We start from the raw sequence: 25665 nt of genomic DNA on the forward strand, positions 1-25665 counted from the left end.
AGGGAACCAGCCCTTAGTGGGCTGGGGCGCCCCCCTTGGGCCTCCCCCCATGCGCCTAGGGTTGGGAACCCTAGGGGGGGAGCTTTCCCCTTGCCTTGGGGGGCAAGGCACCCCCATCCCCCCACTTGGTCGCCGCCCCCCTTGGAGATCTGATCTCCCAAGGGCTGGCGCCCCCCTAGGGGTCCTATAAATAGTGGGGGGGGGGGGAGGGAGGGCAGCAAACACAGCCTTGGGCGCCTCCCTCCTCCCCTGCAACACCTCTCTCTCTCTCTCTCTCTCTCTCGCAGAAGCTTGGCGAAGCCCTGCCGGAGAACCGCTACATCCACCACCACGCCGTCGTGCTGTTGGATCTCCATCAACCTCTCCTTCCCCCTTGCTGGATCAAGAAGGAGGAGACGTCGCTGCACCGTATGTGTGTTGAACGCGGAGGTGCCGTCCGTTCGGCACTCGGTCATCGGTGATTTGGATCACGGCGAGTACGACCCCGTCATCCACGTTCATTGGAACGCTTCCGCTCGCAATCTACAAGGGTATGTAGATGCACTCCTTTCCCCTCGTTGCTAGTAGACTCCATAGATGCATCTTGGTGAGCGTAGGAAAATTTTAAATTATGCTACGATTCCCAGCAGTGGCATCATGAGCCAGGTCTATACGTAGTTACTATGCACGAGTAGAACACAAAGCAGTTGTGGGCGTTGAGTTTGCCAATTCTTCTTGCCGCTACTAGTCTTTTCTTGTTTCGGCGGCATTGTAGGATGAAGCGGCCCGGACCGACCTTACACGTACACTTACGTGAGACAGGTTCCACCGACTGACATGCACAAGTTGCATAAGGTGGCTAACGGGTGTCTGTCTCTCCTACTTTAGTCGGAACGGATTCGATGAAAAGGGTCCTTATGAAGGGTAAATAGAAATTGGCAAATCACGTTTTGGTCATACGTAGGTAAGAAACGTTCTTGCTAGAAACCTACAAACCACGTAAAAACTTGCAACAACAATTAGAGGACGTCTAACTTGTTTTTGCAGCAAGTGCTATGTGATGTGATATGGCCAGAAGATGTGATGAATGATATATGTGATGTATGAGATTGATCATATTCTTGTAATAGGAATCACGACTTGCATGTCGATGAGTATGACAACCGGCAGGAGCCATAGGAGTTGTCTTTATTATTTTGCATGACCTGTGTGTCATTGAATAACGCCATGTAAATTACTTTACTTTGTTGCTAAACGCGTTAGCCATAGAAGTAGAAGTAATCGTTGGCGTGACGACTTCATGAAGACACAATGATGGAGATCATGGTGTCATGCTCGTGACGAAGATGATCATGGTGCCCCGAAGATGGAGATCAAAGGAGCATGATGATATTGGCCATATCATGTCACTATTTGATTGCATGTGATGTTTATCATGTTTTTGCATCTTATTTGCTTAGAACAACGGTAGTAAGTAAGATGATCCCTTATAATAATTTCAAGAAAGTGTTCACCCTAACTGTGCACCGCTGCGAAGGTTCGTTGTTTCGAAGCACCACGTGATGATCGGGTGTGATAGATTCTAACGTTCGAATACAACGGGTGTTGACGAGCCTAGCATGTACAGACATGGCCTCGGAACACACGCAATACACTTAGGTTGACTTGACGAGCCTAGCATGTACAGACATGGCCTCGGAACACGGAGGACCGAAAGGTCGAGCATGAGTAGTATAGAAGATACGATCAGCATGGAGATGTTCACCGATCTTGACTAGTCCTTCTCACGTGATGATCGGACACGGCCTAGTTAAACTCGGATCATGTTTCACTTAGATGACTAGAGGGATGTCTATCCGAGTGGGAGTTCATAATCAGATGAACTTCATTATCATGAACATAGTCAAAAAGGTATTTGCAAATTATGTCATAGCTTGCGCTTTAGTTCTACTGGTTAAGATATGTTCCTAGAGAAAATTTAGTTGAAAGTTGGTAGTACCAATTATGCGGACTGGGTCCGTAAACTGAGGATTGTCCTCATTACTGCACAGAAGGCTTATGTCCTTAATGCACCACTCGGTGTGCTGAACCTTAGCGTCGTCTGTAGATGTTACGAAACATCTGACATACACGTTTTGATGACTACGTGATAGTTCGGTGCGGTTTAGAATTGTGGCACCAAAGACGTTTTTGAAACGTCACAGAACATGTGAGATGTTCCGAAGACTGAAATTGGGATTTTAGACTAGTGCCCACGTCAAGAGGTGTGAGACCTCTGACAAGTTTCTTAAGCCTGCAAACTAAGGGAGAAAAGCTCAATCGTTGAGCGTGTGCTCAGATTGTCTGAGTGCCACAATCGCTTCAATCGAGTGGGAGTTAATCTCCCAGATGAGATAGGGATAGTTCTCCATAGTCACTGCCACCAAGCTAGTAGAGCTTCGTGATGAACTATAACATATCAAGGATAGTTATGATGATCCTTGAGCTATTCGCGATGTTTGACACCGCGAAAGTAGAAATCAAGAAGGAGCATCAATTGTTGATGGTTAGTAAAACCACTAGTTTCTAGAAGGGCAAGGGCAAAAGGGATACTTCATGAAACAACAAATCGTTTGCTGCTCTAGTGAAGAATCCCAAGGTTGAACCCAAACCCGAGACTAAGTGCTTCTGTAATGAGAGGAACGGTCACTGAAGCAGTACTACCCTAGATACTTGGTAGATGAGAAGGCAGGCAAGGTCGACAGAAGTATATTGGATATACGTTATATGAATGTGTACTTTACTAGTACTCCTAGCAGCACCAGGGTATTAGATACCGGTTCGGTTGCTAAGTGTTAGTAACTCGAAATAAAAGCTGCGGAATAAATGGAGACTAGCTAAAGGTGAGATGACGATATGTGTTGGAAGTGTTTCCAAGGTTGATGTGATCAAGCATCGCATGCTCCCTCTACCATCGAGATTTGGTGTTTGCGTTGAACATGATTGGATTATGTTTACCGTAAAACGGTTATTCATTTAAGGAGAATAATGGTTACTCTGTTTACTTGAATAATACCTTCAATGGTCTTGCACCTAAAATGAATCTCGATCGTAGTGATACACATGTTCATGCCAAAAGATATAAGATAGTAATGATAGTACCACATACTTGTGGCACTGCAATTTGAGTCATATTGGTATAGAACGCATGAAGAAGCTCCATGTAGATGGATCTTTGGACTCAGTCGTTTTTGAAAAGATTGAGACATGCGAACCATGTCTATTGGTATATATGCATGAAGAAACTCCATGCAGATGGATCGTTTGGACTCACTTGATTTTGAATCACTTGAGACATGCAAATCATACCACATGGGCAAGATGACTGAAAGGCCTCGTTTTCAGTAAAATGGAACAAGAGAGCAACTTATTGGAAGTAATACATTTTGATGTATGCAGTCCAATGAGTGCTGAGGCATGCAGTGGATATCGTTATGTTCTTACTTCACAGATGATTTGAGTAGATGCTAAGTGTATTTACTTGATGAAACACAAGTCTGAATTATTGAAAGGTTCAAGTAATTTCAGAGTGAAGTTGAAGATCGTCGTGGCGAGAGGATAAAATGTCTGTGATATGATCATATAGATGAGTATCTGAGATACGAGTTTGGCACACAATTGAGACATTGTGGAAAGTGTTTCACAATTAATACCGCCTGGAACACCATAGTGTGATGGTGTGTCTGAACATCATAACTGCACCCTATTGGATATGGCGCATACCATGATGTTTCTTATCAAATTACCACTATCATTTATGGGTTAGGCATTTGAGACAACCGCATTCACTTTAAAAGGGGAACCACGCAATTCCGTTGAGACGACACCGTTTATAGAAACCTAAGTTGTCGTTTCTTAAAAGTTTGGGGCTGCGATGCTTATGTGAAAAAGTTTCAGGCTGATAAGCTCGAACCCAAAGCGGATAAATGCATCTTCATAGAATACCCAAAAACAGTTGGGTATACCTCCTATTTCAGATCTGGAAGCAAAAGTAATTGCTTCTAGAAACGAGTCCTTTCTCGAGGAAAAGTTTCTCTCGAAAGAATTGAGTGGGAGGATGGTGGAGACTTGATAAGGTTATTGAACCGTCGCTTCAACTAGTGTGTAGCAGGGCACAGGAAGTTGTTCCTGTGGCACCTACACCAATTGAAGTGGAAGCCTATGATAGTGATCATGAAACTTCGGATCAAGTCACTGCCAAACCTCGTAGGACGACGAGGATGCGCACTAATGCGTGATCCTGTCTTGGAAGTCATGTTGCTAGACAACAATGAACCTACGAGCTATGGAGAAGCGATGGTGGGCCCATATTCCGACGAATGGCTCGAGGCCATGAAATCCGAGATAGAATCCATGTATCAGAACAAAGCATGGACTTTGGTGAACTTGCCCGATGATCGGCAAGCCATTGAGATAAATGGATCTTTAAGAAGAAGACGGACATGGACGGTAATGTTACCGTCTATGAAGCTCGACTTGTGGCAAAGAGTATTTTCACAAGTTCAAGGAGTTGACTACGATGAGTTTTTCTCATCCGTAGCGATGCTTAGGTCCGTCGGAATCATGTTAGCATTAGCTACATTTATGAAATCTGGCAGATGGATGTCAAAACAAGTTTCCTTACCAGTTTTCATAAGGAAAGGTTGTATGTGATACAATCAGAAAGGTTTTGTCGATCCTAAGGATGCTAAAAGGTATGCTAGCTCCAGCGATCCTTCCATGGATTAGAGCAAGCATCTCGGAGTCAGAATATACGCTTTGATGGGGTGATCAAAGTTTTTGGGTTTATACAAAGTTTGTTGGAAACTTGTATTTACAATAAAGTGAGTGGGAGTGCTACAACATTTCTGATAAGTATATGTGAATGACATATTGTTGATCCGAAATGATGTAAAATTTCTGGAAAGCATAAAGGGTTGTTTGAAAGGAGTTTTTCAAAGGAAGACCTGGATAAAGCTACTTACATATTGGGCATCAAGATCCATAGAGATAGATCAAGACGCCTGATGATACTTTCAAAAGACGGCACACCTTGACATGATTTTGAAAGAGTTCAAAATAGATCAGCAAAGAAGGAGTTCTTGGCTGTGTTACAAGGTGTGAGTATTGAGTGAGACTCAAGACCTGACCACAGCGGAAGATAGAGAAAGGACGAAGGTCGTCCCCTATGCTTTAGACATAGGCTCTATAGTATGCTATGCTGTGTACCGCACATGTAGTGTGCCTTGCCATGAGTTGGTCAAAAGGGTACAATGGTGATCCGGGAAAGGATCTCATGACAGCGGTCGAACTTATCCTTAGTACCTAGTGGATTAAGGAATTTTCTCGATTATGGAGGTGGAAAGGAGTTCGTCGTAAAGGGTTACGTCGATGCGAACTTTGACACTAATCCGGATGACTCTGAGTAGTAAACCAGATTCGTATAGTAGAGCAATTATTTGAAATGGCTCCAAATAGCGTGTGGTAGCATCCACAAGATGACATAGATATTCGTAAAGCACACGGTTCTGAAAGGTTCAGACCCGTTGACTAATAACCTCTCTCACAAGCATAACATGACCAAACCAGAACACATTGAGTGATAATCACATAGTGATGTGAACTAGATTGATGACTCTAGTAAACTCTTTAGATGTTGGTCACATGGTGATGTGACCAGTGAGTGTTAATCACATGGTGATGTGAAATAGATTATTGACTCTAGTGCAAGTGGGAGACTGTTGGAAATATGCCCTAGAGGCAATAATAAATGGTTATTATTATATTTCTTTGTTCATGATAATTGTCTATTATTCATGCTATAATTGTATTGTCCGGAAATCGTAATACATGTGTGAATACATAGACCACAACGTGTCCCTAGTAAGCCTCTAGTTGACTAGCTCGTTGATCAACTGATAGTCATGGTTTCCTGACTATGGACATTGGATGTCATTGATAACGGGATCACATCATTAGGAGAATGATGTGATGGACAAGACCCAATCCTAAGCATAGCATAAAAGATCGTGTAGTTTCGTTTGCTAGAGCTTTTCCAATGTCAAGTATCTTTTCCTTAGACCATGAGATCGTGCAACTCCCGGATACCGTAGGAGTTCTTTGGGTGTGCCAAACGTCACAACGTAACTGGGTGACTATAAAGGTGCACTACGGGTATCTCCGAAAGTGTCTGTTGGGTTGGCACGGATCGAGACTGGGATTTGTCACTCCGTGTAACGGAGAGGTATCTCTGGGCCCACTCGGTAATGCATCATCATAATGAGCTCAATGTGACTAAGGCGTTAGTCACGGGATCATGCATTGCGGTACGAGTAAAGAGACTTGCCGGTAACGAGATTGAACAAGGTATTGGGATACCGACGATCGAATCTCGGGCAAGTAACATACCGTTTGACAAAGGGAACATGTGGCAGCCAACATGGGTATCCAGATCCCGCTGTTGGTTATTGACCGGAGAGGCGTCTTGGTCATGTCTGCATGTCTCCCGAACCCGTAGGGTCTACACACTTAAGGTCCGGTGACGCTAGGGTTGTAGAGATATATGTATGCGGAAACCCGAAAGTTGTTCGGAGTCCCGGATGAGATCCCGGACGTCATGAGAGGTTCCGGAATGGTCCGGAGGTGAAGAATTATATATTGGAAGTCCAGTTTCGGCCACCGGGAAAGTTTCGGGGGTTACCGGTATTGTACCGGGACCACCGAAAGGGTCCCGGAGGTCCACCGGGTGGGGCCACCTATCCCGGAGGGCCCCGTGGGCTGAAAGTGGAAGGGAACCAGCCCTTAGTGGGCTGGGGCACCCCCCTTGGGCCTCCCCCCATGCGCCTAGGGTTGGGAACCCTAGGGGGGAGCTTTCCCCTTGCCTTGGGGGGCAAGGCACCCCCTTCCCCCACTTGGCCGCCGCCCCCCTTGGAGATCTGATCTCCCAAGGGCTGGCGCCCCCCCCAGGGGTCCTATAAATAGTGGGGGGGAGGGAGGGCAGCAAACACAGCCTTGGGCGCCTCCCTCCTCCCCTGCAACACCTCTCTCTCTCTCTCTCTCTCTCTCTCTCTCTCTCTCTCTCTCTCGCGGAAGCTTGGCGAAGCCCTGCCGGAGAACCGCTACATCCACCACCACGCCGTCATGCTGTTGAATCTCCATCAACCTCTCCTTCCCCCTTGCTGGATCAAGAAGGAGGAGACGTCGTTGCACCGTACGTGTGTTGAACGCGGAGGTGCCGTCCGTTCGGCACTCGGTCATCGGTGATTTGGATCACGGCGAGTATGACGCCGTCATCCACGTTCATCGGAACGCTTCCGCTCGTGATCTACAAGGGTATGTAGATGCACTCCTTTCCCCTCGTTGCTAGTAGACTCCATAGATGCATCTTGGTGAGCGTAGGAAAATTTTAAATTATGCTACGATTCCCAACAATTGATAGAGATACCACCGTGAGGTTGGATGTCGAATTTGCAGATGTTGATCCCCAGGAATTGGAGAGCATGAAGGAGAAGGCCGTGGGCAATTTGGTGGAGAGAATTGGGGAGAGTATTGTTTGGGGTCCAGAACAAGAGGTATCTCTGCAACGTTTCGATAACTATAATGGTGAATATGTGAGAATTGAAGATGGAGAGTCCATGGTTGCTGAAATTGATCAGCAAGAAGGGTGGGCAAGCAAACAAGTACTCCCTCCGTCCCATAATATAAGAACGTTTTTGACACTAGTGTAGTGTTAAAAACGTTCTTATATTTTGGGACAGAGGGAGTAACATTTTATGCTGAGCTAATTGATCTGCAAACTCATTCCAGAGTTGGTTATGTGCCATCAAAGATGGCTGCACAGGTGGAAGATAATGAGTGGGTTTCACAAAAAAAGATGTTGGCATTGTTGACTGAACCGACTGTAGTAGCTGAAGATACAGGGATTGATGCAGATGGAGAGGAGGGAACCCATGGTGCTAGGAAGATTGTTGTTGACTAGAATGTAGTAGAGTTGAATGAAAAAACAGATTTGGTCATTACACCAATATCTGACATTGATATGGCCGAAATGTTTGGCATTCAAGTTGATGACAAAGATAAGGAGAAGGATGACAGTTCTTTGCCTGTTGATGGTAACACATACCCTAGAAATGCAAATGAGGATGAAGAAGAGCTGATGAGAGAGGCTGCAGATGATGTGGATGATGCAGATGATAATGAGTTGGTTTGTTTGTATGACAAAGAGAACCCAGTTATTGAGGTGGGAAAGTTGTGGCCAAGCATGAAGGAGTTTAGGATGTCTTTCAGGACCTATGCAGTGAAAAAAGAATTTGATGCCAAGACTATGTGGACTGATCGAAAGAAATTTTATGCTCGATGCAAAGGTTATGATGGTGGTGGCAATCCTTGCAAATGGTACTTGTCTGCCAGACTACAACCTGATGGAAGTACAGTAAGGGTAAATCAAATACCACACCAGCATACATGTATGACCACTTCACAGAGAGTTTCAAAGATGACATCACAACTTTGGGTTACAGAGAAGATTACTCCTATTTTAGCCAAGACTCCAAACACTACTGCAAAGAGGCTTAAAGTTGACTTGGAGAAGCTGTACCCCATCCAGCTGCAATATACCACAGTGTGGAAAGCAAAACAAAGGGCCATGAAATCATTGTATGGTGACTGGGCAAATACATTTAGGATGTTGTATAGTTTTAAAGCAGAGGTGGAGAAGAGGTCACCTGGAAGTGTGGTGCAGATAGATACAGAGGTAACAGAGGATGGCAAGGTTTTTTTCAGCAAGTTTTTTATGTGTTTGAAGCCTTGCATAGATGGATTCAAAGCAGGTTGTCGTCCATATTTGAGCATAGACTCATCTTTTTTGACTGGAAAGTGGAATGGTCGGTTGGCTGCATGCAATGCTCTATATGGACACAACTGGATGTTCCCAATTGCAATAGGAATGTTTCAATCAGAGACAGAGGCATCATGGATATGGTTCATGATGCAACTGAAAAGATGCATAGGGCCAGTTTCTCCTTTGGCCATCCACACAGATGCATGTAAAGGGTTGGAAAATGCAGTAAAAAATGTTTTCCCCATGCTGAGCAGAGGGAGTGCTTTGGACATATGTGGATGAATCTGATAAAAAAATTCAGAGGAGATGAATTTGGGCGCATGTGGCCAGCAGCAAGATCCTACACCAGACAGACACATTCCTATCACCTTGGTAAGATATTGGCATCATGTAGTGATAATGAATTTGCTTCATGGTTGAACACACACCATTCTCTGTTGTGGTATAGATCAGGTTTTAACACTGCCATAAAATGTGATCATATCAATAACAACTTGGCAGAAAGTTTTAACAACAAAGTGAAGGATTTGAAAGACTTGCCTGTGCATGACATGGTGGACCAAATAAGGATCATGATCATGCGTTTGTGGGAGTTGAGAGGAAAAATTGCTAATATTTTGGAAGGGGACAAGCTTCCAGCAGTGGTACAACAGGTGGTCAACAGGAGTAGAAATCTTTCACATCTATCTGTTGAGAAATCTTCCTTGTGGGGTGCTGAAGTTAGAGATACAAAGAGTGGCAAGAGGCATGTGGTAAATACTGACTTGCATGAGTGCACTTGCCAAGAGTGGCAACACACTGGAAAACCATGTGAGCATTCCATACTTTTTTTGGCATCTAAACCCAGGTTAAATATGCACCCATATTTGCATGAGTATTATTCAGTACAAAAATTCAAAGCTGCATATGCAAGTCCAATTCCTGCACTGACTGACCAATCTCAGTGGCCTGAGGTGGAAATAGAATTTACCTTGTGTCCCCCTGTCACTAGAAGAAAGGCTGGGAGGCCAAAACAGAGCAGATTCAAAGCTTGGTTTGAGAAAGGTGGTTGTAGTAAGAAGGGGAAAAAGGAAAAGGAAAAGAATGATAAGCCCAAAAGGGCTCAAAAAGGTAACAAAAATAGGTGCAAGTTGTGTGAGGTACTTGGGCACAGAGTTGGTTCATCCAAATGCATCTACACTCCTCAGAGGCCAAAGTATGTTTATGTTACTGTTTTTGCAAGTTTTTGATTTTGCTACTTGTTCTAGTATCTAACCAAGTGAAATGCTTTACTTTTTAGGAGGAAGCGTGCAGAAAAAGCCCCACCTCTTGTTGTTGAACAGTGCTGGCCAATGAAAAAAGCAAGACTCAATGGCTTTAGAAGGAAGAGCACTAAGCAGATAATGTTTGGTGACAAAGATATGGAGCAAACTGAAACTGTTACTGCTGAACATGAGCTAAGTGTTTCTGTTTTGGACGATGTGATGCATACTGAATCTGTTTTGCAAGCGCTAGGGCAATCTGAAACTGTTGCAGATGAAGCAACTGTTGTGCTGCCATGCGAATCTGCTTTGACAGCTATGTTGCCATGTTTGGAGGTTGTGCTGCCAAGTGTTGAGTTGCAAACTGAAGTAGTTGAACAATGTGTGCCATCTACTCAAGCTGCAGAAGTGCAAACTGAAGAAGTGGGACATGGTGAGGGGCAAAAGTTGAGGGGGCCTAGTGGAGTTGGCAACAAAACCAAGGGGCCAAAAAGCAAGAGCATCAGCATCAACAAACTATGCGCCGTGGAACCAAACAGTGGAAAAAAGGAGAAGAAATTGAATGGTAGAAAGAAGCAAAAGAAATAGAGTCGAAATCATTCAAATTTGATGTGAAAACTTATGTTTGTTGTCATTTGATGTGAAAACTTATGTTCTTTCATGTGAAAACTTATGTGCTATGATGTTGATTTGACTTGAAATAAAATTCAAATTTGAACCGACATTCAAATTTGAACCTATCTCCAATATTTTTGGAGTTCATTTGTTTGTTCTGTGATGTTGCATTGTTTTATGTACTACTATGCCTTTAGTTCATAAATCCAACCCTTTTTGTGAAGTCCAACTCATAGTTACTGAAAATGTTGTCCAAACAGGCTCCAAAGTAAGGGAAAACGACCCCATTTCTAAGCAAGTTTTTTTCGACCTTCTCAAAATCACAAAAAAAGATTTTCTTAGCTTATATTATACCTATATAGGATCAATACGAAGTCTCACCTTTTTTTGAATAAGTATTCATATTATTAATTTATTTTTGAAAAAACACCCTTTAATACAAAGTCAGCAATAAAACAAGTTTAAAAATTTAAAATGCAAAAATAACTTCAGATCCTCCTTAGTCACTCTAAAATGAAGCTAAGGTGAGGTTTTTGATTTTTTGCATTTTCAAAACCTCAAACCCTCTTCTCACTCCTTTGAACTCTATGCAACCTCTGTCGAGATAGTCCAATTTGTGAAGGTTTTTTCATGCAAAGATCATTAAATCAAGTTTATCATTTTATATCATAACTATGTAACATAACAAGACTATATGCGCAGGTTTTTCATTTTTTAGATTTTTTTTGAATTAGCTATACACATTTGAATGTTCGGTCAAACCTTTCAAAACCCCGTTGACTGCCTCCAAAACCCCGTAACCCTAGCGCCAAACGTCCACCGTCGATCTAACCCTAACGCCAAACTGCGGCCATCGGATAGGCCTTCTAGAAGGATTCCGCGGGGGCGATCCGTGGGAGCCCTGATTCTCCAATCTGATTAGCCACCGTTTTTTCTCTCTGTTTGAACAGATAAGGTTGAGCGGGGGAGCATCTCAGTGACCGTTGGGCCGAGCGGATCGGGCCCGGCAGAGCCTGGCGTGCGTGCGCACGGCCGCCTAGAGGGGGGGATGGGATGCATGCGAGAGGGTCAATGACATGTGGGCCATCCCTGTCCCATGCATGCCATGCAACGCCGCAGCCTAGCTATTCTGTGCTCGTGAACGCTGTGACACAGCCTAGCCATTTGCATGCGGGCTTGCATGCACGCATCGACGCAGTAAAGCAGCGGCAGGGGCGCAGCGTATAGGTACGTCGCATCTAAGCTATTTTAACAAATGCATGTTTGAACCTGAGACGAACGCGTCGGTGGTGCAGCTCCTTTTTCAGTGTCACGCGCGGATGAACGGGCTTGTTTCCCACGCGGCGTCACCGCCGATGCAACGCCGATGCAAGTGCACGAAACGATGCATCTCGCCTGTGCCGCCCGTGCCTCTTTGGATGCTCTGCCCGCCGTTTTTGAATTAATGCCCGCAATTACTTATGCCAGTATGAACGGAGAAGAGAAAACGATCGAGAAGGCACCGTGTACACATTGACCACGGCTGCAACGCGGCTATAAAAGGGCACCATTTCCTCATCCCTCTCACACTCATCTCTCAAGCCTCCTCCGCTTCTTCTTTTCGAGCCAAATCCACCACTCGAGCCACCATGCAGTTCAACGGCCCTACCTACCGTCATCCGCGCACCGTGCCGGAGAGGGAGTACCCGGCCGGAGTCATCATCGAGAATAGCCTGAGGGTGTGGGCCATCTCAAGGTGGAGGGGCCCTAGAGAGCTGGCTCGCTTCTTCCTCCGAGCCGGCTACCGCCACCTCCCTCCGGGCACTCCGCCCATGTTCCACCTCCACGACCAGTACGATGGCAACGCCAACGGCTTCGTCATCGGCCTCTACGTCACCTTCACCAACCCCTACGACGCTCACCACCTCCTCGGCGAGGTGTTCTGGTGTGGATGCGAGTTTATCGCGTTCACGACCTACAACATCTTCACCAACTTCCACCACATCTTCCCTCACCCCAACGGCATGCACACCCTCCCCTACCAGATGCCGGAGAACGACGAGTGAGGGCGCCGGCTAAGGAGGAGGGGCCAAGGAGTTGTTCGAGTGCGAGTCTTTCTATCTAACTAGCTTGTGTTTGTGTTGGTTCGGGCGTGTGTGCCCGTGTCTTCTATCTATCTAGTTTTAATTATTTTCCTTTCATGTTTTATGAATTATATGTTGTAAGGTGATGCCCCTCTATATGTTCTATCTATCTATGCTACTATGGTACCCGATGCCCCTCTATTGTGCTATCTATTAATGTTTTTTCGGGCCTAAAGTTTCTCCATTGCATTTTATTTATGTGGCCATGTGAACTAAAAAATGCAATAAACCATGATCCAATCATATAAGTTGTTGTTAGCACGTGTCTAGTTAATTATCTTCCTTTTATGTTTTATGCACTATATGTTGTAAGGGGATGCCCCTCTATGTTGTAAGGAGATGCTACTAGGGGCACACTAGATGTCTTCTTTTTTTTGAGAGGGGCACAACCTTTTTCGGTTGAAACACACGAGTAAAAACTTTGAAAACACCATAGCACAAATCAAAAAAATTTAAAAATGATGCTTGGTTGAAATAAACTAGAACCAAACAGTTGCAACTTTTTTGGTTCACAAAGACTGCAAGTTAGACTGCTAACTAGAACCAACCTTTTGTTTTAGCCGAAACAACACGGGACCCTACCATCGGACACGATAGCTTATGCATAAAAATAGCTTAAATAATTATCAGATGAGTTATCTCAAAAAAGGTGACTGCAGAAAATTTAAAATTTGTGAAATAACCTAAAGCCGAAAAGATATATCGATGTCAATGACCGTGTGCACTTTTTTTTGCACTAGCTACACTTCTTTTATCAATGGGCCTGGATATGTTCTATTCGGCCCTGCCTAACTTCTATATGGGCCTGGCCTTTTCGGGCAACTGTGGACGGACCTTTTTTTTTCTTTTCTCCCTCTACAACTCAAACTGAAATTGACGACGAACTGAACAACTGAAAAAAGGGGCTGAAACAGAGTGGAGAAGACATGCCGAATTCGTACAGCGCAACACTTTTATTCAAATATCCATATCATTACGATTACAAATGATACCCAATCTATTCACTTACGACTAATTATCATCACATAAGCAAATGCGAGAGCAATTACACAAACATAAAAAAGTCCGGCCATCAGCCCCATCAAATTGCCCTACTTCTGCAACTCGATGAGTTTCTTCATCTGCTTGTTCAGCTTCTTCAGCTCTACCGTCACTCCTGCATCCCCCACAGTAGCACCAATGGAATGGGCGGATCCAGGGGCCCCAGATCCAGACGCGCCCGATCCAAACTTGCCCAACTTCTCCGCCTCCAACGGTAAATCGAGCTCCCCTGATGCACCCTCCAGTTGAATCCGCTCTATGTACTCATCTAGCCACTCAAAATGGGTGCATTGCTTCAATTTCTGAAATCGGAAAGATGAACCCTAAATCCCAAATCTGATGAAAAATGGGCAAATATGAAATTGGGAGACAAAAACCAAAATTGGCATATTGAGAAGTAAAATCTCACCTTTCCCTGCTCTGGTTTGCTCTCGCATTTCACGAATTCCCGCCCAAGGTTGCCATTCTTGTCGGTGGTTGTGACTAGCCGCTTCAGGGGTGCGATACGTGGGCATGTAGGGCACCTTGTCATGGGCACTGCGCCATAGCGCGGCCATGAGCGGCGGGAGGCTGAAGCGGAGCTCGACATCGCTAGGTCGCGGCCCGGAACGGCGTTGCTGCGCGTCGTCGCCGGAGAAGAACAACAACAACGGTGTGTGGGGGGGGGGGGGGGAGGATGGGCTCGGGTGCTGCACGGCTCGGGGCATGGCTCGGTGTCCTCTTGTACCAATGCTGACCTGGATAAGTTAGTGGGTCCCATGTTGTGGGTCCCGCTCACCTGACCAATGCTGAGTTGGATAAGTTAGTGGGTCCCACACTGTGGGTCCCGCTCACCTGATTCGAGTTTTAAGCATGTGTCTTTGGATTAGGCAGCAGTGTCGCATGGGAGCTATTTTTTCCAACGCAGATGTCGCATGAGAGCTATTACAACCAACGACGTCGCATGAGAGACAATTCACACCAACGACGTCGCATGGGAGCTATTTGCCCCATATATAGAGTACCATGATCAACCAAAAACGAAGACAAGAAAAGGAACAAATGCATGCTACGTACATGCATCAATTACCTTATAGCATCACGTCGTCCTTGCAAGGAAGACGCGTGTAGAAGTTGATGAGCAGCTGGTTGGTCCTGCTCCGGAACCACGGGGGCAAGAGGAAGTATAGCCCCGTCACCATGGTCACCACCCGGAACGGAGTCAAGTACAGTATGACGGCCATCACCAAGGAGAGGACAATGAAGGCGGGAGTCACCCTGGGGTCTTGCCAGCTAAACAGCGACTGCAGGCGCTCCCCCTGCGCAGCCAGGTCGCCGACCACTGTCTGCACCGTGCCGGCGATCCCCCTCAGTTGATCATACCTCACCTGCACAACATCCGCCGGTTTGGACGTTGGGAATGTGTCGAACTCCTCATCAAGCTCGCCGGGGTACGCCAGATCTGTGTACCACCACAGCACCGCATTTATGTGTGGCGGCTGCAACGTGCCCAACTCCTCGCTCAGCTCATCCGCCGGGTGCGCGAGCTCCGCACGCGACAACACCCTGTCTATGTGCGGTGGCTCCCGCGGCCGCTGTCGGTAGTTCCATGCCCCGATCATGGTCATGCAAAGGAACACGGTGGGCAGGATCAGCTCCGGGCAGCACACCAGCTTCACGAATACCACGTGCACCAGAATCGTCTTCAGTGGCTTCTTCCACCTGCATATGTCGTCGAACCACTTCCCAACTGCCAGCACATCGGAGAAGAGCGTGGTGATCCTGCAGACATTGGCCTTGCTCCGGCGCAGGCTGAACATGTAGTAGTCGACGTCGAGCACATACTCCACCACCTCCCTCCGCAGTGGCGGGTCGGCCCTCGCAAGCCGCAAGGCCACCATTTGCATCGCCTGGAACATGAGGTAGTTTTGTTGCGGCACGGAGATAGGGTTGGTGTGGTGCATCTTGGGGAGCAGCGGTTTGCCGTACATGGCCAGCATTTTGGCCCACGACTTGCAGGTGAAGCGGGCAGCGAGGTGGAGCTCCCCCATCTCCTGCAGCCCTGAGGGGCTCAGCGCCAGTAGGGGGTAGGACTGGGAGTGCACGCGGTCCGTCTCGAGGGTGGCGAGGCGGACGCGCACCTTGCCGATTCTCTGGCGCCTGGCGTCGCGGTTGGAGTCATCAAAGACCGCGATGGTGATGACGGTGCTGACGTCGAACACGTCCCAGGTGTACTTCTCGTTCCACTGCGGCGCCGCCGTGGCGAACATTGTGCGCGTGCGCACCCACTTCTTGCCGTACTTGGCCACGACGTACAGGTTCTTCATGTCAGCCAGGTCACGCGCGCCCAGGATGTCCACCTCCAGGACTCCAATGGCGCTCTTGCGGAGCTTCTTCACCATCATGAACAAGAAGTATGTGTGTTAAATATAAGAAACATTGCATTAGTTTAATTAACATGGATCGCTCGAAATTTCCAGCTTCAAGTATACTAGTTTGTTTGTGACATACAGAAACGACGAAACTGCTGACAAATAGCGTTGAAAGAAACCAAGTTTTCATTGTTTGCCCACTATTGACAAGTAAGAAAGGTGAAGTGTGTGCTAATCACAGGACCATCTCAAGGCGCAGCCGGCAGCAAGTCGCTGCTATAGTCCGTCATCTCATTGAGCACGTGGTACGCCGTCTCCATGGTCAGCCGCAGACGGATCTTGCCGGCGACCTCGTGCACCGTCATCCCTCGCCACAGGCTGTACCACTTGGGGCGGACCGACTTGGACAAGTCATTGCGGGCCACCGGAATGACCACGTGACCGATGGGCTCGTCGTGGCCAGCGGCCACACGCTCCTCCACGGTAACTACCAGCGGGTCCTCGGACGGCTCGCTGGCCACGAACAAGAACTCCTCGTTCCACGTCTGGTTCGCCGACCCCTGCGGCTGCCCCGGCTGCGTCCGCCTGATCTGGCTGCCCATCTGTAACTTAGCGCTGATGGTGGGCACGAGGGAGCGGCCCTCCTCGGTAGGCACGAGATCCCGCGCTGACAGGACCACGACCTTGACGTACACGAGCTTGGGGGAGTAGTACACTTTGTAGAGCGTGCCATTGGTGAGCCCATCCTCGGAAAGGGAGTGAGCTTCCAGGGGCCACGCCTTCTGGAAGGCCTCGCCGGCCATCGATGGAAGGGGCGGCTTTATCTCTGCCGCTGTTGCATGGCCGGCAGGCCGGGGCATGACGACCGTCTGGCCCGCCAGCGGAAGCGCATCTCTCACAGGGCCTGGTACGACGAAGCGGAACAATCTAGGGTCATTGTTGTTGCTCTTTTCCCCTAAGGTAGAAGATGCAGCTTCCGCTATCTGGCCATGCAATGAGAAATGGTAGAAAAGTGAACTTTTTCTTCAAACAAGGCCTGGAAAATTCTTTTTTTGCTTTTATTGATGTGCCTGAACTTTTTTTTTCGTTTAGTAACACTAGCAAAACGGTCCATATGTTGCAACAGGGTTCAAGATTTCATAGGTTCTAGTTTTACATTTAATATATTAGGCAAACTACGGTTTCCTGTTCATTCCTTCTTTACCATGTCTCTCTCATTGCATGTTATATCCACACACCTTGATCCTATACACAATTTCGTTCCTTCTTTACTGGTTCTGTCATTGCTAAATTATAACCACACATCGCCCTCTGTTTTGTCTATTTCTGATGAGCTTGTTCATTGTCTATTTGGCGACATATATAAATTTGTGGAATCTTTTGTAAATTAACAAGACGGTACAATTAATTAATAAGAATACTTTTTGGTAGAACCGAAAGCTGGCACAATAGGGACAATCGTAGACAGGGAATAATAATAATAACAATAATATGGGAGAACGATGAGAAAATTAAAGAAACACATCTTGCTTTATTGGTAACTAGCAAAAGAGCCCGTCCATTGCAATGGGAGCAAAAAATAACAGATGCCCCTAACCAATAACCGTGACTCAAGACCTAAATAGGTTCATGCTATTTATTCAAAACAGGGCATTCATCTGTGTTGCCGCTTATCCTTCTCCCACCCTCGCCGACGGCGGCCTCAGTCCTGACACAATCGCAACGCGTTTGAATGTGATCAATTCTAAGGCGTCTCTCTCTCCGCTTAAGTTAACAAATCCGCTTTCCTGTTTCCCGTGTGAGGTTTTGCCGACGCGTCCATGTCTTGTTACAAATGATTTCTTTTGTATCCAATCTAATTTTAGTAGGATGTTCTTTTTCAGTCCGGATCTACACGGATACAAAAGAGATGTGGATCGTGCACTATTGATTATGGTAGTATCCTAAATAACATTTTTTAAATGGTTAACAGGTCAAATAACATCATATTTAGATTCTACTTTTTAAAATCAAATTTCATATATGATATGTGAAAATCGGAGTTACAGTTTAAAAGATATGACAACTTTAAAAGATAATACAAAAGAGACGCGGATCGTGCACTATTGATTAAGGTATCCAATCTAATTTCATATATAATACTGCGGGTTAACTAAACCAAATTAGGGTGTTTTTTGCAAAACATGGACTGCGGGTTGATTTTAAGAAAGAGCGGTGGATAGGCAGAAGTGTTCCGTACTTTATTGGTAAGTATAGATTAGTATTAGTATATATATAACAAGTGTTTTCTACCACCAGTGATTGTTATGCTCATGTGAGCTTTGTATGTTGTATGTAATATATGTCAAAACCGAGTGTATGTACGTGTAAGATGTAGTATAGAAAAAATATTTGGATAGAATACAAATGTTTCTGACCACCAGTGGTAATTACCCTCCCTTGAGTTTTATATCTTGTATATAGCATCTGTCAAAACCGAAAGTGTAATTTACCACCAATGGTCACCCTGGGTGAGGAATAGTTATTATTCACCCCCTCTATTTTACCACCAATGCACTGTAATTTTACGTTCCGTAAGTTTTGTCTTATTTCCGACGTAAAAAGAGACCGTAAGAAACTATATAATCGCCGTAAAAAATATTTTATGTTATGTAAAATTACAGACTTAAAACATAGTGTAAAATACACATAAACTCCAAATTTTCTTGTCTTATGACCTATATTTTTATTTTCTTATACCAAATTTTACGTAGTGAAACAATAGGAATGTAACTATTTGAATTCCAAATGTAATTTAGTTATGAAGTGATCGTAAGATTACCTTGGGTGAAGAATAACTTATTATGCACCCTGGATGATGATGCACCCTGTTATATATATATATATATATATATATATATATATATATATATATATATATATATATATATATATATATATATATATATATATATATGAAACTCAGGCAAGAAGATGAAAAGACGTTCACGTTACTAATTCCGTCTCGTCTGATCTTTTATTGGTTTTGTTTTTTTCTCTCGTGCCCTTCTGGACAGCGCAAAGAACTGATGTAGGGGTTGCCGCTCCTTCGTTCATCTCTCGGTAGAATAAGGCACCTATGCGGTGGGGTCGACTCCCACAGGAGCGTACGTTTCCACAAGAGTGTATATGATTGATTATTCGTCACTCTGGGTGAGAATAGTTATTCTTCACCCCCTCTATTTTATCCTCAATGCACTGTAATTTTACGTTTCATAAATTTTGTTTTATTTCAGACGTAAAAAGAGGATGTAAGAAAATATGTAATCGCCATAAAAAAATTTGATGTTACGTAAAATTATAAACGTAAATTCATAGTGTAAAATATACATAAAATGCAATTTTTTCTGATCTTAGGACCTATATATTTTTTCTTATGCCAAATTTTACACAGTGAATCAATATGAATGTAATTATTTGTATTCCAAATGTAATTTATTTATAAAACGATCGTAAAATTAACTCGGGTGAAGATTAACTTGTTGTGCACCCTCGGTGATGAATGGTATGTATGCGTGCATATATATAATGTGTATTACTCCTTCCATTCATTTATATAATGTGTATTATTTTTGACATGATGACCAAGGCACATAATAATAGAGAATTTTGGATGAAAATACCCTACTCAAATTTGTTAATTAATGACAAGTAAATCATTTAGACTAGGAAAGGACGAGACACACAATTGGGAGAGGGATATTTTCTCTATTTTCTCCACAAAGATAGATACATGTAATCAAAGGGGAGATACTTTCCTTTTTATGCAGGGCTAAGAACAGAACTACGAGGAATTAGAAGAAATCCACCTTACATTTTAAAATTTTATCAAAAAACAAATGCATCTTATATAAAGGAACGGATGGACTATGTACCATATTTTTAGTATATTATTTTATCCATGCAAATATGAAGTTATTTTCAACATATAGAAAAATATATACTCATATTCAATTTTTTGTGTATCTTCTTTTAAATACTTTAGATAAAGTACATATAAACATACTTAAAATGATAAAGTACTATATATATATATACTACTATATAATTGTATATGAGACATAAATGAAACTACCACCAGATGGTAGGATATATTTTGTCACATGCTTTGTGTGATTCATATTAACTGCAGCTCAAATTATTTTAGGCTTGTTGGGGCTAAGCACCAGGAGCGAGATGTATGCCCCGCTCGCTGTAGCGTTTTCCGGCTTGCTAAAGTACAGGGCCGGCCCAACTTTTGCACAGACGCTGCGCTTGATGTCGTCGATATGTTTGCTTCGCTAGTTTGATTAGTCTTTTATTTATTTTCATGCTTCTGTTTTTCTTTTGGTTTTCTCTATTTCTTCAATGGTTTTCTTGTTTTTCTTTGCTTTTGTTGTTTTCACTGGTTTCTTAGTTTATTTATCAGTTTTCACTGGTTTTGTCTTTTCTTTATTTTTTATTTCTTTTTCTTTAGTTTCCTTTGTTTCTTTCTTTGGTGTTTTCTTTCTTTCCTTTTTCTTCATTGGTTGTCTCAGTTTTTTTCCTCATTATAAATTTTGCTTTCACTGCTTTCATTTCATTCTTCTTTTGTTCTTCGTTAAACTTTTTTTCCTTTTTTTTGTCTTTTTGTGTTCGCCTTTTATTTTTTCTTTGTTTTTTGTCGATTTTCATAGGTTTTCTTTTTTTGTTCAACGTGTTAACTTTTTCAGTACATGTTTAGCAATTTTCGTATACGTCAGAAACATTTTATATATACAATTAATCATTTTTATATACGTGATTAACATTTTTGAAAACTTATTTATTTTTCATATACACATTTCTCATTTGCAAATGCTTTATTATTATATTTTTAAATACTAGATTAACATTTATTGAATACATGATTAAAATTTATTTTATACATGGTCAACATTTTTATACATATTTCACATTTTTGTAATACTTGATTTTTTTCAAATACAAGATTAATAATTGGTAATTGTTTGATTAACATGTTTTAAATACGTGATCAATTTTTTTCATACTCATTAGTATTTTTCTATATATATATTTTGTATACATGAGAAATATTTTCTCTAAACGCATTTAACATTTTCAATTTTATTTACATAAAGTTTTTTTGTAGTATATTTAATTAGAATATTTGGAAGTATAAACAAAAGTGAACAAGAGAGCAAAAAAATAAAAAATAAAGTGAAAGAAAAACAAGGTTGTGGCCTCCAGCATGCCTGGGCTGGCCCATCTCGCGCCTCTTTGAAGTCAAGCTTCCCTCGGTCTCGCCAGAATCGAGATATAACCGTGCACGTGGCTAAGTGACTGCGACCTGAATCCTCTTGGGCTGGTTGTGTTCTAGTATTTTCAGGTTGTGGGCAAATTATGTAGTACAATAATAAAAGTTGCTTTTACTAAAAAAATACAAGTTGCTAATTATTTTGATGGGAGCAACTAGTTAAAAGGTGCCGCTGGATGGGCTTTAGGGGCACCTGTGGGCACACAGGGGGAGAGCCGTTGTCACATGGCACACGTTGAAAATTCTAGAAAACAAAATGTGTATCGCATTGGATGCATCCTGCATAGGAATCTTTTTTCCCTTGGTTTTGTCTGTGTTTTTAGATCTCCAACTTGGCTCAGGTTTTTCCTATTTATTCTTGATTTTTTTTGGTTTATCGGGATTTTTTTGTTTGTCGTTCTTGTTTTTTTTTTTTTCAGGTTTTACTATTTTTTCAAAAGTATTTTGTGCTCCCGTCTTGCATACGTTAATTCATGTTGGGAGCACATGTGCACTACACACAGGGGATTAAAAATAAACTATTGCAAGGAGCTAGCACAAGTATTGTACATAGGGGAGTACAAGTATACTATAGTTGGGAGTATAACTTGTGCCCAAAAACAGTTTGTCAAAATCAATCAAGATGAGATCAATTTTAAAATATTTTAACAAGAAAAGTGCAACTGTGAAAACAGTTCATAATTTGGACACATGGACCTTGTGCATTCATATTTTGAGTTGCAATTTATTTGTCAGCATGTTCTTTATAAAAAAATAACTAACTGTTAGTAAAATATATCTCATAAGGGATCTAGTAATATGAATTTGGTTTTTTATTTTCTTGCAAAAAATTGGTTTTTTATTTGCTAATTACTTATAACCAAGGGAAATCATGTAAAACTTCGAAAACATGTTTGATTGACACAAATTCTAAAGTTACTAGTATTATTGAATCAGAGGTAGTATGTAGAAAAAGGTTCTAGATTCAAAACATGGATGTGCAATTAAAGCTCATACTCTACAAGTATTGGTATTAGTAACAACTCGGAATTAAAGGAACAAGTACACAAACACTCACTTTTTGAACATACCTGCATACTTTCCGTTTCGTGAAGCCTGTTAATTATATCTCGTGCTCTAGCTGGTCTCTTCTCGGGATTGAATTCTCTACACTGTACAGCTATCTCGTAGCATTCTTGTATTTGTTCACATAATGTGTCTCGTTGTGATCTATCCAACCTATCGCTCCAACTTTCAAGTACCTAAAAAGTTGCAGTAGTGAGTTATGTTCTAAAAGTCAAATATGTATATTATATACTGACCACATACATTCAGGCATCAAACTGACAAAAACAATTCTCTAAAAAGTAACTTGTGTACCCGTAAATTCAAGTCAGCTATCACCGTGTAAATTGCAATTTAGAAATGCAACACCAAAACTAAGAGCAAATATTCTTCCAAAAACAATCTGTTTTGCTGATTCGTTTGATGCCAGATTGTGCTTTTCACTGGACAACTACTAGGTGTGCTGCCATAAATGATATTACGCAATATCTAAAACTATAACTTAATGACAATATGCATTGCGGAAGCGTGACAATTATTTGAAAGTCGACCCTTCTTAGCCAAAAGGGAAACTGATCTGTCATCTTTCTAACAATGACATATCTTGTCCTTACGTCCTCGATACGTTCATGTCCCTTATGCCCGGTCAGTATTTCTAAGATAATAACACCAAGACTATACAAGTCAGCGCTGCGTGTGATCACACCCCCTCCGGAAAATTCAGGTGCCCAATATCCCCTGTATAAAAATATAAAAGATCCGATCAACTAGTGAACAAAGGGAGTTCAGTTTAAATAACAAAACACACAAAAAATGAGCTTTGAAGAGAACTTAGTTAGCTTACACTGTTCCAAACATGTTTTTCGTAATATCCCGGCTTTGATTTTCATCGAAGTATCTTGACAGGCCAAAATCAGCAATTTTAGGTACCATATTATTGTCGAGAAGTATATTGGCGGGTTTTAAATCCATGTGAACAATAAAGCTCTCATGAAGGTATTGTAGACCCACGCAAATCCCTTTGATTATTTCGTAGCATGTTCCCCACTGACGATATGGATCTATAAAGGGGAGAAGAGAAATCGGGTTTTGAGATACTTGATGTATTAACTTTTGAATAATAGATGCTATATGTCACACCCCACATTACACGATTTGTAGTCTATGAAGAAAATAAAGAGAAAAGTTAGAGGTCACATGGTCCTACCCTTGATATACTCATAAAGACTCCCATTAGGTATATACTCGAAACAAAGCAATCTTTGGCGGGTCTCTGCCATGACAGGTTTTCCATCGAATGTTTCCCTACTTCTTTGTGTGTCATCACAATATCCCAGAAATCTTACTACATTTTTGTGCTTTGCCCGCATTAGGCATTCGACCTCTCGGTCAAATTCGGTGTCCGTCATTAAGAAGTTGGACAACTTCTTCACGGCTATCTCCTTATCACCAAGTATTCCCTGCTTTCAGAGCCTTGTTAGCATAGCTTTAGTTTAAGTTCGAAATCAAGCATGACTAAGATCGGAATGCATACCTTATAAACCACTGCAAAACCACCACTCCCAATCTCCTGATCATGAGAGAAATCACTTGTGATGTCCTCCAACAGCGATAATGGCAGGTTCTTGGGCTCCGTTGCTTCATCAACTAACACTTGCTCTAGGTAACTTCGTGCAATACAAGCTTTGCGTTCCATTTGCGGTTAGTATGTAATTGACCTGGAACAAGAACAAACTGATTATGTATGTACACGAGCCTAGCTACTAGATCCAAATCTCCAATTAACCAGGTAGGTAATCAGTGAGAGTGAAGTAATATCGTATATATGCAGTACCGAACAGGTAAAGATCACTCACCTATATAAAAGAGAAAGCAGCAATTTTGATTTCGACAGCGCTTGATGATGCCCTTTCTAATTGCAAACTGGTGGAAAATTGATCTGCCAGAGAGCTGCAATAAACAATGAATATAATCCGCGGGCAACCGATCGCCGTAAGCACCAGCTGCTTCTCAAACTGAACCTAGCGAGAAGATCTGGAAGAGCAACCAACGTACATGTATATACATCTGAGACAAGAGAGAAGAAAGTGATAATAGCTAGTACCTGGCCAAACTTTGGTGCTGCCTATTGAAGGCTCGATCGAGCTTCAGATTTAGTTACCATTCTCGTGAAGGAGGGGATGGGGTATTGAGAGAGGAGTACGCGCTGTTCAAATAATCGAGCTGCCAACGTACACCATGAATAATTGAGCTGTGTGTGTGCGGTGCCAGCGGAATCCATCACGATATAATGGCATCCTGGAGAGGTTTCGCGGCTGGGCGGACGAAATAGTCTACGACGTTTACGCGTGAAATCAAAGCAGATACAGACGGATGACGCGCGTTCCATATATCCCAAGCATTATTTCTTTTCTTGGAGTTGGAATAGAATCGACCAAGTCTTCGTCCTTTTTTTGCGGGATACAAGTGCGGATGATATTTTTCCAACACAGGATGGATTTTGTTAGTGTAAAATGGAGCATCAAGAGGATCGAAACACTATAAGCACAAACCCACGCGCAAAAAACACGCTGTCAACTAACAAAGTCATAAAAGACCAAAGCTATCTGTAGGCGACGAAAAAAGGAAAAAAAATAAAGCGTTCATATATTTATGTTGAAACTGCGGATGATAATCGTCAGCAATATGAATTGAATAGGAACCTTCCAAGCTTCTTCCGTCGATATTCATGTTGAAAGTGCTTGCAAGAGTTTTCAAGGGCATTTCTAACCGATCCCTTATAACAGGTCAAAGAAGTAAAAATTCGGTTTCACTCCTCTAACCGGCACCTAAATGATCCTCAATCGGCGTTAGTGGAGTAAAAAGTTTACTCAGCCGTGGTGAATCTCCCTAGATTTATTCCGCTGCTCGGTGGCTGAGTAAAAGCCACACCTCTCTCCGCTGCCTCCCCCGCTCGACTCCCATGCCGCATCTGCGCCGGTGCCGCCCATCTCACCTCCCACCGGCACCCGCCCGCCGCCACGGATGCTCCGTAGGCTCTTCCGCTGTCCTTGACCACTTGAATTTGTGCCTCCTCGTCACGTTGCCGACGCAAAACCGG

General features: G+C 43.2%; 1 pseudogene; it reads right to left on the reverse strand.

The window, feature by feature from the left end:
- Positions 1–14890: 14890 nt before the first annotated feature.
- LOC109784207 (FT-interacting protein 7-like) lies at positions 14891–25345 on the reverse strand (annotated as a pseudogene).
- Between the last annotated feature and the right edge of the window lie 320 nt (positions 25346–25665).

The sequence above is a fragment of the Aegilops tauschii genome, chromosome 2 (genome assembly GCF_002575655.3).
Source record: "Aegilops tauschii subsp. strangulata cultivar AL8/78 chromosome 2, Aet v6.0, whole genome shotgun sequence".
Lineage (NCBI taxonomy): Eukaryota > Viridiplantae > Streptophyta > Magnoliopsida > Poales > Poaceae > Aegilops > Aegilops tauschii.